This window comes from Protopterus annectens, chromosome 11.part0 (genome assembly GCF_019279795.1).
Source record: "Protopterus annectens isolate FY-2018-M chromosome 11.part0, PAN1.0, whole genome shotgun sequence".
NCBI lineage: Eukaryota > Metazoa > Chordata > Ceratodontiformes > Protopteridae > Protopterus > Protopterus annectens.
Genome location: NC_056745.1, coordinates 181,566,668 through 181,582,701, shown reverse-complemented (window position 1 = coordinate 181,582,701; position 16,034 = coordinate 181,566,668).

The following is a 16,034-nucleotide window of genomic DNA, read 5'->3' as shown; positions in this document are numbered from 1 at the left end:
AACAATGTTCTTAACAATATCCCTGGATGCATCTTAAATAGCACGAAGGATGATTTAGCCACACCCCTAACAACATTGTTCAGTCTCAGCCTCTGTACAGGTTTTGTACCAAGCAAATGGAGAACAGCTAGAATCATTGTCCTACATTAGGGAGGTCCTTCCACAGACCCAGGCTATTACAGACCCATATGCAAAGCCATGGAAAGATTTATCATGGAACTAATCAATCAGTAAATAGGGAACCTCCAAGCATTGGACCTGTTTCAGTTTGGATTCATCAAGGGCAGGTCATGCTTACTCGACCTGGTGGATTTTTTTGAAAAAGGTCACCAAAGCAATGGTTGAAGAGAAAATGGTACACACTGTACACCTCAACCTGGCCACAGCTTTTGACATAATTCCCCACTCAGGCATAGTAGAAAAGCTAAATAAACTAGGAATAAATCCCAATGTCACCTATTAGATTGCCAACTGGCTCAGAGAGAGAATGCAGGAAATCAAAACTGGGAAAATTACCTTCAGACCAGTCACCACCAGTGTTCTGTGCTAGGACTGTTTGGCATCTACTTTTCTGAAGTAAAAGCCAATACCAAAGGGCTCTGGCTGACTATGTTTGCAGATGACTACAAGGTAGAAGCAGTCATTTAATCCCCAAATGATTTAGCCATCCTGCAGGAAGGTTTGTCCCAAATAAGTAACTGGTGCCAAAAATCATGAAACTAATTGCCAAATAGTGCATTATTTTATCCTTTGGGAAGTCATCTACCCCAGGGAACTACCACATTGACAATACACCCCAAAGAGATGACCCAACTGTTTGAGATTTGGGAACTTATGTGAACAGTGACCTAACTTTTGACCAGTATGTGTCCATTGTTGTAAGAAAGTCTGTCTAGATTGCACAGCTTATAAACAAAGAGATTGTGTCTAGATCTAGGGATGTCATTGTCCCCCTTTACTCACCCCTTGTTAGGCTAATCATTGAATATAATGTCCCCTTTGGCATGCATCTGTCCAGACATATACAAAACCTGTAATGCCCACAGAGATGCCTTACTCAAAGGATACAAGACCTAAACAACATGTCCAACATGGACCAACTTAAAGCATTGTCACTGTATCCTATAAACTGCTAAGAGGTGACCTGTGTCTAGCATACAAGGTATCCTCTGACCCAATACTGATGGATTTACTGCATATAAGGAAGCCAAATGGCATCAGAAATACTTGATCTAGGGGTTTAAATCTCTTCTGCAACATCAACAGAATGGTTTGGAGAAGAAGGTATATCCCTCTAATGATACCGCTGCACTGGAACAGACTCTCCTTTCACATAAAAAAAAGTTTTCCCTGTCCGTATTCAAGCATGACTTGGATCTATGGATGGGAAAAAGAAAATGTACTTTAGGACTGCCTGCTTATGCTACTAATGGTCACAGGCAACTCCTAAATGCTTTATCCCATGTATGGGTCCCCTCAAATTATCTGTTGTATGATCCCAGTTATTGTCATTAAGGATAATACATAATTATTGACCATGATATGGGTAAGCCAATCTATAACCAAATAGGATAGGTTATTTTGAGCATAAAAAGGGAAAGCGGCAAGGCTTAAAATGACCCACAAGGGCAGCTACCGTAGTACTTACCTATGAACCTATATGTTGCCAGCATTGCATTGCTGATGTATAGTGGTTAGATCTTGTATACATATTTCTGTGTGTGTGTGTGTGTGTGTGTGTGTGTGTGTGTGTGTGTGTGTGTGTGTGTGTGTGTGTGAGTGTGTGCGTGTGCACGCTTGTGTGCTCACTTTCATACATGTGTGTCTGCTTGTGTACGTGTATGTATTTGCTATGTCACATGTCAGTGATATAACTTGTACTGTTATAAAGGGAGCTTACATATACTGTAGAAAAATAAAACAAAGAAATGTTAAATGTGTAACACATAAAACAAGAACTGCAGAGCATGTTGGTAACCATACCACAAAAGTGCGTTTTTTGATATCAGTGCTGCAAAATTACTTAATCATTTATTCCTTATTTATGTTAGTGACAGTACCTCAGCAGATATCACACTTCCCTTTGGTGCCAAAAGACTCAAAAGCTGTGGGTTCTATTCCCACTCCTGGTGACATGATTGCTAATATTGAAGTGCTGTACTTCTGAGTGTGTCATCACTTGGATGAGACATTAATCCAAGGTCTTATCTGCTTGAGTTGGTGGCAGCTCAGGTAGATGTAAATGATCCCATGACACCTTTACAGATCTCATATACTTTAATCATGAACTTCAAAAACATTTTTCTTTATATGAAAATCTAACTTACAAATCATTTTATAAATATGACTAAAATAGACCCATTTTATAAGCACTTTAAGGCACTCAAGTGTTGGTTGATTGTGTGATAACTGGACACTTAGGTGCAGAAGGACACTCAGTCTTCACCTTCTTACTACCAACCAAGGCACTCACACCAATAACGGGTGATGTGACGGAGCTTCTCTAGGGTCTCCTTAGCTGTAAGTTTAATTAGAACCTATGAACCTGTAAGTCATAAAATACATACTAATTCACATCCTCTTTTTCAATCAACTTTCTATGTTAAAAGTACTACTATTTTAAAAAGTATATATATAAAATGGGTCCTTTTTCTCTACTTATTTTTGCTGTGTCACCAAATTTGGAAGTCAGACATTGAGAAGTACATGGGTATACATTCTTTCTCAACATTCTGCAGTTTCAGAACTCTTTATACTGCTTTAAAACAATAAAATACATAAGCGGTAATAAAACAATTGTGGTTATCACAAAACAACCAACAACTTCTGCCTTAATGTTTATAAATGAAGTAACATTCAGCCATAACATATGCTGATATGAAATTTTGGGTTAATTGTGCCACATGTAAACTACTTGTGCCTCTGCTATGGTCTGTGAATGATCCAGTCCCAAAAGTAATGGCATTGTCTCCCCATGTGTGCATTGGACTTTGTCAACCATGTTGTTTATCTAGACAGCTTTGTTAATGTTTCTAGTGTTGGCCAGGTTTATGGTATGTAGGTAATATTTTAATGACCCCCACCTCTTCTACCTAGCCATAGAAAGTGCAACTTGAAAAATATGAAAGAATAGCCTTTTGAGCTATTCAACGTAGCTAAAACACCAAGCTGTAGTAGTAAGAAATATTTGTAAATTAAACACCAAACATTAGTAAAAAAATTAGTTGCAATCAAAATTTCTTCACTTTTGCAAATAAAAACAATTTCACATTCTTTGTACCAAAACAAAAAATCTTTTTGTTGCAATTAAAAAATAGCTTCACTTCTTAGTAGCAAAACAACAAATCTTTATTGAGTGAAACTTATATAAATCGGCAGATACGTGCTGTGCTTATGTAAAAAAAAAAAAGTTATGTACTTACCATAAAGTTCCATGTGTGTTGTCCATCTCCATTTTTATTCTCACTTCTGGGTTGGATCAGATCCATCGGATCCATCTCGGCCTTTTTCAAAAGCTCGAGGCCTTCAGAAAAGCTTGTGGACATAATGCAGTTCCTTAAACCCTCAGAACTTTTTGCCCATGAGAAAAAAAAAAAGTGGAATAAAGGTTGTAGGTAAAAATATTCATAGTGTAAGAAAAATATGTGGCTTCTGAGGCTATATAGTCCAAAGGATATCCAATTACTACTGCCCAGTCTCCCAAGAGTGTAGGCAGGGGGTCGTTGGGTGGGTTGTGAGAATAAAGGTAGAGATGGGACAACACACATGGAATGTTATGGTAAGTACATAACTTCTTTATGCGATGTTGTTAATTTTACCTTTATTCTCACTTGTGGGACCACATCCCAAGCTACCTGATTCATGGGTGGTTCGTGGGGGAATATTCCTCAGGACCATAGAACTAAAGAATGCTCTATTCCTGGAGGCCAAATCTACTTTTTAATGAGTAATAAAGATATGAGGGATTGCCAAGTGGCTGCAAAACATATACTGTCCAAAGACAGCCTTACTTGGAAAGATGAAGACGTAGCCATTGCCAAGGTGGAATGAGCCTTGACAAGCGTTTGGAGAGTCTTTTTCCTAGAATTGTAAATAAAGAAAATTCATTGAGAGAGCCATTTGGATAAGGTAACCTTAGATACTGGTAAGCCTTTCTTAGTGTTAGAATAGGAAACAAATAGCTGGTTTGATCTTATGAATCATGCAGTTCTATGTAGGTAAAAACATAACTGTCTATGAACGTCCAATAGATGTAACGAATATTCTCCTTTATTCTGAAAATTTAGGAAGAATACCAATAGATTGATTGAGGTTACTTTCAGACACAACCTTGGGCAGAAAAAGAGGGGTTGGTGCATAAAAAAACTCTTTCCTTATAAAAAATCAAGTATGGTGGTTTAACAGATAAAGCTTGTAATTATGAAACTCTCGTTGTTAAGGTGATAGCCACTAAAAACAGCGTCTTCCAAGAAAGAAATTTTAAGTCACAGATAACAAAAGGTTCAAAGGGAGGATAGATAATGTGTGACGACACAAAATTTAGATCCCAAGGTGGAGATGGGTCTTTGTACGGATGCCTTAGAAGTGTTGTTCCTTCCATGAAGGCTTTAAAAAGCCTGTTTCAAATGATTCCATAGCCATTTTCTCCATATAAAAGTTTGAAAGTGCTGCCAATTGAACTCATAGTAGCTGCAGCAGTACCTTCATTAAAAAGGTTATGCAAGAAGTCTAATATACAATGTATGGGAGCAGTAAAGGGATCAATCTGATTAGAATTAGCCCATAAAACAAACTTCCTCCACTTTTCCTTGTACAGTTTTCATGTGGATGACTTATGTGAAGAAATTAAAATGCGTCTTACAGGAGAAGAAAGAGAAGGAAACCTGGCTATCAGGGGAATTGGGATGAATAGATTCCTGATGGGCGAGTCAGAAGATCTTGAATGGGGTCCAGAATCCATGGTTCATCCCACATATGAGGCTGAAGGAAGGGGAACTGTCTTCAACAAGCTTGCTTTCTGTAGTAGTTTGGGAATTAGAGGAATTGGTGGATAGGCATAAAGATGTCCCGGAGGCCAATCGTAAACAAGTGCATTCCTTGGGGACTCCCCAGAGGGTGGATCATGGCAAAGTAGTTGCTGCATTTGGCATTGGTGGGTGAAACAAAATGGTCGCAGTAAGTCTGACCCCATTTTCAGAAAAGCACTTCTGCAATTTTTTTGATTGAAGGATCACTCGTGTGGCTGAAGTACAGCTCTGCTCAGTTTGTCTGATATTACATTGGACCTTCCCGGGATGTGCATTGCTGTCAGAAAGCAATTGGAAGATGTAGCCCATTGACAGACCCTTGGGCCTTCCTGACAAAGGGGGTAAGATTTATTTCCCCCTTGCTTGTTTATGTACCAGACTACAGACATGTTGTCCGATTGGATTGCTATTGTTCCCAGAGAAAGGGAGTCTTGAAATGCTTGCAACACTAAAAGCACAGCCCACATCTCCAGGACGTTTATGTGCAAATGGGCTGCATGTTGATGCCTGATGCCTTGAACTGTCTTCCCTAGGTAATGCCCCCCCCCCACTCTTTCTGGGAAGTGTCCGTGGTCACCATGGCTTGGGGTTGGGAAGGAATAAAGTGACAGTCTTGAGATCCCAGGGGAGAGTGAATCCGTACTTGAAGATCCTTTTTGCATGAATTTGTTATCATGATTTTGTGTTGCATTGGTAGTTCTAGAATTGCCCACTGCATTGAAAGTAACCATTGAAGTATTCTCATGTGAAGACGAGTTAAGGTAATAAGAACAACTGAGGTGGCCATTTTGCCCAGTACTTAAAGAACTAGTTTGGCAGAAGCCCATTTCTTTCTGATTAGCATTCTTACGTATACCAAAGATCATCTACTCTGTCTTGTGGAAGTTTTGCTCTCATCCTTGTGTCTATTTCTGCTCCGATGAAGACCAAGTCCTGACATGGCTACAGATCAGATTTTTCATAGTTTATTGTAATCCCTAGAGAGGAACAGAGTTGTAGCATGCAGTCCTTGGCCTGTAGCACAAGGTGCCTGATCGAGACGGTTATGAGACAGTCAACCATATATGAATCCTTGATGGCTGAGTTGAGCAGCAACTACTGCCATGCATTTGGTGAACATTCTGGGGGCTGTAGTGAGACCAAAGAGAAGAGCTTGAAATTGGAAATGACTGGCTCCTAGCCAGAAGTGCACGTACCTTCTGGACTTCCTTTCCATCCGTATATGGTAGTACACATCCTGAAGGTCTATAGAGCACATCCAGTTGTCTTTTTCCAAAAAAGAAAGTATTGACTGCAGTGTCACCATCCAGAACTTGCTCTTTTTTACCAATTTGTTTAGATTGCTGAGGTCTAGAATGGGTTTCCAGTCCCCTGTTTTCTTTGGAACTAAAAAGAATCTTGAGTAAGTTCCAAATCCTCTCTGGTCTGCGAGGACTTTTTGGATGACTCTTTTTCTTAGCAACTTATGAATTCCTAAGGTTGCTTGTTTCTTGTGACTGGGTTGAATGTCTGGAACTGTTTTGTTTTTGGGAATGGAGAAGGAAAAGGGAATGATGTAACCCCTGGATATTATGTTCTGCAACCATCCGCCGTGTTATTTTTAGCTAGGTATGAATGTGCAGAGACAATAATCCCCCAACTGCCTCCAGAGGTGGACAATTGGGCATCCCCTCAGGAGCACTGAAAGGGCTTACCAAAGAAAGATTCTCTGAAGCCCTGATTCTGCAGGCCTCCCCTGCTGCAAGGGTGCCATCTTCCATTGTTGTTCCCCCCTCTGCCTCTAGGGGAACTTTCCCCCTGTGTGCCTTGAAAAGACCTTTGTGATTTTTTGAACCATGTCTTTCCACTACCTCTTTGACCTTTGGGAAAAATCCTGGCAGGTGTGGAAAAACATACTCCAATGGCAGATAAGGTCTTGCCCGCTTGTTCACACCTGGTGAGCATCTCTTTAACTTTGGGCCCAAAGTGAGAAAAGCCATCAAAAGGGGTGTTAATGAACAAAGGCTTGAAGGACTCTGCAAAATTGCAAAGGTGCATCAGGCCTGCCTCCTAAGTGAGATGCCTGATCCCGCTGCCCTACTCGTTTCATGGAAGAGTTTACAACCGAATTTAGGGTAGCAAGCTGAGAGGTTACCTTAATTGCAACCTCATCAGCTACAGCTCCTTGGAGGGAGTCTGACAACTCCTTTATCAGATCCCTCTGTAGTCTAGTAAAATGTGTTAAGTAATTCAGTGACCGTAAGGCAAAGGTTACTGATGAAAATATGTGCTTCCTGTATCTAGAATCTTAATTCAGGGGATGGATAGTGGAACTGGTCTTAGATAGTTCCTTTTTAGTAGCCGCCGCCATAACCATGGCATCAACTGGTACACCTTTTGTAAGGAAAGGCTTGTCCAAATGAGCAGAAATATATTTATTTGGCCTCCTAGAAGTAGGTTCTATGGAGTCTGGGGTCTCCCAAGCCTTCCTAGAGATTAAGTCAATAAGCTCATCAGAAGGAGGGGTCACCCAAGAGGTGGAAAGGTGAGACCCAAAAGCCTTCATGTATACCGACTCCTCTGCTGAAGGGGTTGTGGACTGCCAGTCACCTCTCTGTTTTAACATTTCCAGGATATCTCTGAATGAGACATCTTCAGGCAGTGACTAAGGGGACCCTTCTCCATCATAGACGTCAGCATCAGATGTGACTGACTTTTCTGTGGAGTCCAGGTGCTTCCTCTTGCAAGTCCTCTTCTGAAGGACTAACTCAGTGGGGTAATCTGGGGAAGATTCAGAAGGGGGTGCCCTTGCTGAACATCCTGAGGCCTGGGATCTCTGCAGTCCTGTGGAAGGGGTACATGAGTAGGCAAAGTCACTGGCCCAAAAGTGGAAGGAAGATCCTGGAGAGGCTGTGTCTGAAACTGGCATGTAGTCATTACCCTCCTCATAACCGCAAAGGCACCCTGTCCCTGATCTGAAGAAATCCCTGGAGCAAACAAAAAAGTAGTTGGAGCCGAGGAAATCTCCAGCACAGAGGACAGATGGTCCAAGGCAGAGGTAGGGTTCGAACTCACCCACACAGAAGCTCCACGAGGCAGGGCCTGATCTGGTGAGATCTAAACCTGCTGTCTGGGTTTGACTGAGGAGTGTCAACTCCTCAAGATCTCCCACGCCAACAGAACAGAAGAACTCAGGGCAGTCATCACATCTGAGGAACCTTTGGATCTGGGATCTGAGAAGGACACCAGAGGGGCATCTGAATCTTCTGGCTCCAAAAAAGAGGGGACAGATTGGAGGAGGAATAGAAGCTGATGGAGAGGTCTTTCTCAGATCCGATGCCTTTGGGCTTAGATCTAGTAATAAATTGGCCAAAGCTGGTGTCTTCAGAAGCCTCTGCATTGCCCTATCCACATCATCATCTAACAAGCTCCTGGTAGATCTGGTAGATAAGGTAGAGGATCTGGATTTTGTCAAAAATGGTGATGGGAGTCAAGAAGATATAGGATCCAGTGATGGTGTGGGAAGAAATATCCAGGGAATTGTTATGGCTAGGCTTGTATAGGCCCTAGGGTCAATAGCCTAGTACCAACCTATGAACCTAGGAACCTATGAAGAATGGCTCCTAAGTCTAAATTCAGTGGGAGCCCAAGAGGTCGGAGCAGAAGGTTCAGGTTGCTCCAAAGACCTCTGAGATCTGGAACCTACTGGCTACTATGAAGAATCTGAAGGAGCAGTCAGTTTTGGTACTTTCTGTCTCAGCTCCAAGGATGATTTTTGAGTCAAGGAAGGTCACTTTTGTGTTTTGTCTGAGTTATTGATGATTTAGAGGACTCTGGAGAAACAGTCTCAGAAAATGAAGTTTTAAGTAAACCTTTTAATATGTTTATGTTTACTCTCCATAAGAGCCCTTTGGTTAAAGCCAAGGCAAATGGAGCATAATTCTTGTAACTGTAAAGGCCCCAAGCAATATACACACACAAAAAGTGTGTATCACTTAGAGGCATCTTTTTACCACATTGTTCACATTTTTTAAACCCTAAGGGTTTCCAATCCTGTTTTTGAGACATATTATAGAATTTAAATTCAAGCAAGTAAAGTATAAGCTATGGAAAATAAAAAGAAAAAACAACAGTCGTGCATGCACACACACACACACACACACACACACACACACACACACACACACACACACACACACACACACACACACACACACACACGCATGCACACATACATGAATGCCCTCTAAAATAAATGTTAAATAGATTGAGGAACTATAGAAAGATCTTTTTTTTTAAATTGTAGAGTTAGAAGTTAAAGAACATCCTCTAAGTTAAATGGACGTTGGAAAGGGAGAGGGAACAACACTCACACAGGCAAACAAAACATCCTCTAACTTAAATGGACATTGAAAGGGGAAAGCTTAGAAAGGGAATAACACTCGCAGAGCCAAAAAAGGTCCTCTAACTTAAATGGACGTAAAGAAGGATAAGGAAATTAACTAAGTAACAGAAGAAAAACTAAGTAGAAATTACAAAAAATATATAAATAAACTTTCGCTTAGCCCAGAGCTTCCTGGAAGGATCACGCCTTTCACTAAACAGCAAATGAGATCTGAACGTTTAGGGAACTGCATTGTGGGTAATGGAGAATGCCCACATGCTTTGTTGAAGGCCTCGAGCTTTTGAAAAAGGTCAAGATGGATCTGATGGAGTGGATCCAGCCCAGAAGTGAAAATAAAGGCGAGCTTGACAACATCACATCTAGGAATAAATCTTATGTTTATACTTATTTCAAAAACAATGAAAAAAAAATCAACATTTTATTTAATTCTATAGAAACGTAAACATATAATTGTGATTGGTTAAAACTTGAATATCTCTTAGAATATATATATTAGAATATAGGTGGTTTTAATATTCCAATTGTTATCTTGCTTTCAGCTTCTATGTGATTGAATGGAGTGTTTGCAGCCAGGAAATTTATTTGTAAAACTTGAATGAGAGAACTTTGAAAAACTGGTATTCTGTAAGACTTATGAACGCACTTATGACAATTTAATAATCGGGGTCCGTGTGTTTAGTGGTTTTTATAGATATATAAATGAGTACCATTAGCCATCTAATCAATTATGTAGGCCAACTTTTCTGAAGCACACTAACTAACTGGTCAGTAACTTGAGTAAAGTATATAATATTTTGAGAAAATGTTTGGTTCTCTTTCTTGGCCTAACTGCTTAACAAAACTAAATTAAGGAGTTAGCACATTAAGTCTACTTCCTAATACAATGTTAGCAAATTTAACTTGATGAACCTTGCTGTGTATTAACTTCATCTAGTCAAACATGCACCTGCTTGGGTTGGAAATTAGTTTTTAATACCCACTCCCACAGAGTTGTCCTTGCACTCTGTGGGACCACTTACTAAGTTGGCCACTGTCTTTTCTCTTGACCAGTAATTATTACACTGTATATGCCAGTTACTTAGTCTTCCTGGCTAACAGGTTTCTGCATTCAGGAAATGAAAGGAAACCTGTTCTACTTTATACCTCTGCTAATTGGTTTATTTTAGCTACAAACTGATTATTCTCTGTTATAATTTGACCTGAGGGCAGGAGGGTCACTGTACTACAATGTTTTTCTATTTATCCCCTCACTATTCTCTCCACTATCACTCAGTCACCAACTTCAACAGAGAGCAAGTATGCATCGTATGTTATTATATTTCTATTTGTTATAAGACTGTGTAGAACAATGAATAGACCTGGGTATTGTGTTGTATTGGTATCAATTTCAATCAAATCGTATAAGCTATGTAAATGTTGAACCTGTCTCCTTTAGCAAGTATGTAATGTGTATATATAGATATATGTATAAACACTCTTATAATATACTAGTTAATACCAGGAATGTTACTAAGTGATGGTTTTATAGTGTGTTTATCAGTTTAGTGATATGTACAACTGAGTGGCTCTTGACTCATTTATACAAAGCAAAGACTTTTATTGAATAATAACACTTTTATAAGCTGTTTAAAAGTACACTGTTTTAACCATATCTTTAAATTAGTTTGTGGTACCATTTTGTATCATTTAAGTTTGTTTGTGGTAGCATTTCACTCCTGAAACACCTTTACTGTGCTTTTACATCAGGAAGATTCATCTAATGGCAGTAGGTGTTTACCTGTTCTGTCTAAGCTGGGAAGCACACAAAAGGGTTCTAAGTATCTTTTTTGCAGTTCTCTTATAAACTTTGACTGTACTTTAGCAGTTTAAAAAAATGTATTGTCTGCTGCTGCTTTAAATAATTAATTGTGCTGTATTACATTGTATCTGTTAGCTGTAGGGCTGTTGGTCTTGTTACACTTGGGCTCCAAACAAGCTATTCTACATTAAGAAGGTATTTTTCTGCACCCTTGTGGCAAACATCTGCTAATCTAGCCTGTCTGAGTTGGGACTGCTGGTGGTAGGCTTATTGTGTGCTTTTCGGATTGGCAGTTAACTTAAAACTTGCTTCTCTTTGCTCATATTTAAGTCTTGCATTTGTATGGTGCTGCTCTTCGCACAGTGGCGGTCAGCAGTACCTTTGTATAGATGCAAAAGCCTAGAAGCTCTGTTTTTCCCTAAACAGCTGTCAATGAAACCCTTCCAAGATTTTCTGTTGCTCAAGGAGCAACTCAGTTGCACACTGAGCAGCATTGCATTATTGATCTCAGCATTAGCTTATACAAAGTATAGGTCCCTCCTGTAGTCTTGTCACTACCAGCACAGTCCTGTCAAATTAACCCATTCCCTTCCCTAATAAAACAAGCAAGAGCCTGCTATCATGGACAGGCAGTTTCCCATCACCTCTCTGGTCAGTCTAACAGACATGGGTATCCCGAGGCAATGTTGCAATTGTCTCATGTATACTGAGACAGTTGCAACATTGCAATATACACTTACTCCTGAAACAAGCACATACTTTATGTGAGAGATGTAGTTACACTTTGAAATTGAAGGCAAGACTCTGACATGAGGACAAATTGAATGTGAAATAGGTTGTCAGCACAAACACACTTCCCACACTAAAAGACACATAAAATGACATATGCAAAGGTACTCACTAGTAACTGACCAGAACATCAGAGGCTTCCCAAACAGAAATCACTTATACACATAACAAAGCCAAAAACAACCACAACACATAATAACATACACACACCAGTATCTTGACAAATAAGCCCATAAGGTGTAACACCACAAAACCTAATGTATTAGTCATAGGTGACTCCATTGTGAGACATATGGATGTTCCCCTCACCAGGCTGGATAAGGGGTGGTTACGGTTAGCTGCCTGTCAGATGCCATGATCCATCCAGTCACTCAAGTCACTCAACCACAAGTACTGGCATGACTCTATCATAGTCCATGTGGGGAAGAATGACTTGAGATGAACCTCACTGGACTATATGAAGAGAGACATGACTGAGCTCTCAGATTATTTATCACAGGCAGGTATAAGCCTAGACTTAAGCAGCAGTCTACCGTCTCGAGGGATAATGCCACAATACAAACAATAAATGATTGACTTTAACAACTGGCCTAGCTTCTGGTCTCAGTCCAAGGGGATCCAGTATCTGTCAGCCTGGAAAGACGTTGTCAGCAGGCCATGTTACTTTGCCAGAAATTGTCTGCATTTGTCTCCTGTAGGGTTTTGGATGCTGGCAAAAGCATTAGCCACCCTTATTGTGCCTTTTTTAGGCTGTATCAAAATAACTAACCTCACAGCATAATAAAATCCTCTCTAGATAAACTCAAGGTAGGGCTGCTTAATGCTAGGAGTCTAAAACAGAAACTGCATTTCCTAGAAGCATTCCTCGCTTTGGAAGATGTTGATGTCTGTGCAGTCACTGACACATGGTTCAAAGGTGCTTAAAGCACCCTAACCATGCAGGGCTACAATGCCTTCCATACGTTCAGACCACATTGATCTTCATTAAGGATCACTACACCTTGAGACTGGTCAAACAGTATGACTCTTGAGCTACTCCATGTCAAATTAACTATAAGCTAAGCCCCCTACTACATCATAGCTAGCTATAGGTCCCCCACCAGGAAACAAGAAAAGCATACCACATACTTAGACTTCCTGGAGTCACTTGCCATACAGCCCAACACCTTACAGAAGGGTGATTTTAATTATCCTACCATTGACTAGGAAACTTACATGACCACAAATATGATGGCTCAAAGGTTCTTGGACTTTGTCAGTGCAAATGCTCTGGAACAGCTAGTGAGCACACCCACAAGAGGCTCAAATGTTCTGGACATAGTACTCACTAACATGGGAGAGCATTGCACCCCCCCCCATGTAATATCAAACCATAAATCAGTCTTGTTCGATGTAATTATAAGACCAGATACTCCATCAAGCTCAAACTTGCTTAAGAATTTTTCTAAGACAAATTACCTCCTACTAAGTGATGGTATAAGAAGTTTTAAAGCCCCTTCAAATGTAGATAACACAGACTGGTATGCAGAGGTGTATCAGGTGTACCTGACTGGATTAAAAACAGGTCTTGCCAAAAAATAAATCACCCTGGTGGACCTCTAGTATAAAAAGGCTATACAGCAAAAAAAGGAAACTAATATCCAAGAATAAGAGGGAACTGACTCAGCAGAGAAAGAAATCACTCTCAACTGCAACAAACAAATTAGAGATCTTATCAAGTCCTCCAAAGCTAATTAAGAAGCAAAAATAGCCTCCCAAACTAAGAATAATCACAAGGCATTCTTTAACTATGTCCAAAGTCTAAAAGGGCATACCCAGCTATCGCTGAACTGCTTGTGGATGACACCACCGATACTCAACCAGAGGTAATAGCTAACTTGCTAGCTGACAGATTTGGAGAAAACCTCACCTCCCTGTACCCTCCAGTCATCTCCCAAAATATACCTGTTACTATTCCTTAGCCTATTATCTCAAGAGTGCAGGTCATCTCGGCTCTCTCCAAAGCCAAACGCATGACATCAGTGGAACAAGACAGCATCCCAGGTTGCCTTTTCAGAAACTTAAGACATGACCTAGCAGATCCACTTCGATCCCTATTTAACTACCGCCTGAGAACTGGCTATGTTCCAGTGGAATGGAGAACAGCAACAGTAATACCTCTGCACAAAGGAGGACCATCAACTGACCCTGGGAATTATAGGCCCATAAGCTTGACTAGCCTCATCTGCAAGGCCATGGAAAGAATCATTACCTATGTCTTTGTTAATAATGTCCATAATCTCCAAACTTGGGGCCAAACTCAGTTCAGATTCCTTAAAGGTAGATCACATCTGTTAAACATGGTTGACTTCTTCAAGAAAGTCACCAAGGCCCTGAACAAGGTAAAGGCAGTGCATATCCCCTATCCTGACCAAGCCAAGGGATTTCACAGAATCCCCCACTCAGACATTATAGAGAAACTCTCCCAATTGTGAATTAACCCCTACATTTCCACATGGGTAGCCAACTGGCTCACTGAGAGGACACGTGCTGTCAAAGTGGGTGACTTCACCTCTAGCAAGAGTCTGGTCACTGGTGACGTACCACAAGTTTCTGAGCTGGGTCCCCTTATTGTTCAGAATTTATTTCTCAGAAGTCCAGGCAAACTTGGATGGCCTGTGACTGAATACATTTGCTAATGATTGCAAATTGGGAGAAACCACTGAGTTTCCCAGTGATGTTAATATACTGCAGACAGGGTTAACTCAGGCAAATGATTGGTGCCAAAGCCACAGATTAAAAATAAATGAAAAAAAAATGCATTATTATTCCCTTTGGGAAAGGTGATATCCCTGCTAATCACATTATAGACAGCACCCGCCCAATTGTAGACCCAGTGGTATGTGATCTGGGTAGTCAGGTTGATAGCAACCTAAAGTTTGACTACCACATATCCACAGTAATAAGGAAATGCTTATATGCGGAACATCTTATTAGTAAAGGCATTGCATCTAGATCTAAGGATGTTATAATTCCATTATACCTGGCCCTCATCAGACCAGTAATTGAGTACAATGCTCCCTTATGTATATACCTCACCAGACACCTGCAACAACTGGAGAACCCACAGAGGTTTCTCAACAAGAAATTATAGGGTACAGATAACAAGTCTTACGTGGAAAGACTGAAAACCCTGTCACTGTATTCTGTCTCCTTCAGGCTGCTAAGGGGTGACCTGTGCCTGGAACCAAGGTAAATACCACTAATAATCAGATCCTGGTAAACAGCTCCAAGTCTGAGAACACACCAAAAAAAGCAGCAGCATCAGCAGAACAGCAGTATATCTTAAGTTTTATTCCACAGAATGTAGCGCTTTTGTCTTACTAAAAGACTTCATCAGATAAAGACACTCAGTTTTCCACTTGATTTATACTAGTTATTTCACAAATAAAGAACAATTGTTGGCCAAACATTTTACATTATTTCCTGCCATTACAAAATCCAAACTAGCATTATTAAAATTAATACAAAATTCACAGCAAAATAATATTAATAAAATCACATTTTTAAAAACATACAAACAATATTTTCACATTTCACACTTATTCCTAAAACCATTTTTCATTTAAAACAAAATTTATATACATTTTTCATCACAACTTAGCAGCCCTCATTTTTAATACAGGACCCAGTGAACATTGCCCTTTAAGCCCTTGGGTTTGTTTCAACTTGTTCGCACACATACAAAAAAAGTCTCCCATTAGGACAGTCTTTCAAATGCTTATAAAGTGCATTCGTTTCCATACATTTAGACATTGCATAATGGTGTTCCTAGACCCTAGTTTTTAATTGTCTCTCCATTTTCCCCACATAGTAGGCTGAACACACTTGACAGAAAGATACATAAACCACCCCTTTTGATGTACAATTAAAATAGTTCTTAGCTATTAAAGGGTTCTGCATAGTATTTAACTGGATTTCTTGTCTATGGGCCATGTCTTTACATTGATCATACATCCCACACTTAAAAGTCCCCACTCTCCCAAGAGGGTTCTTA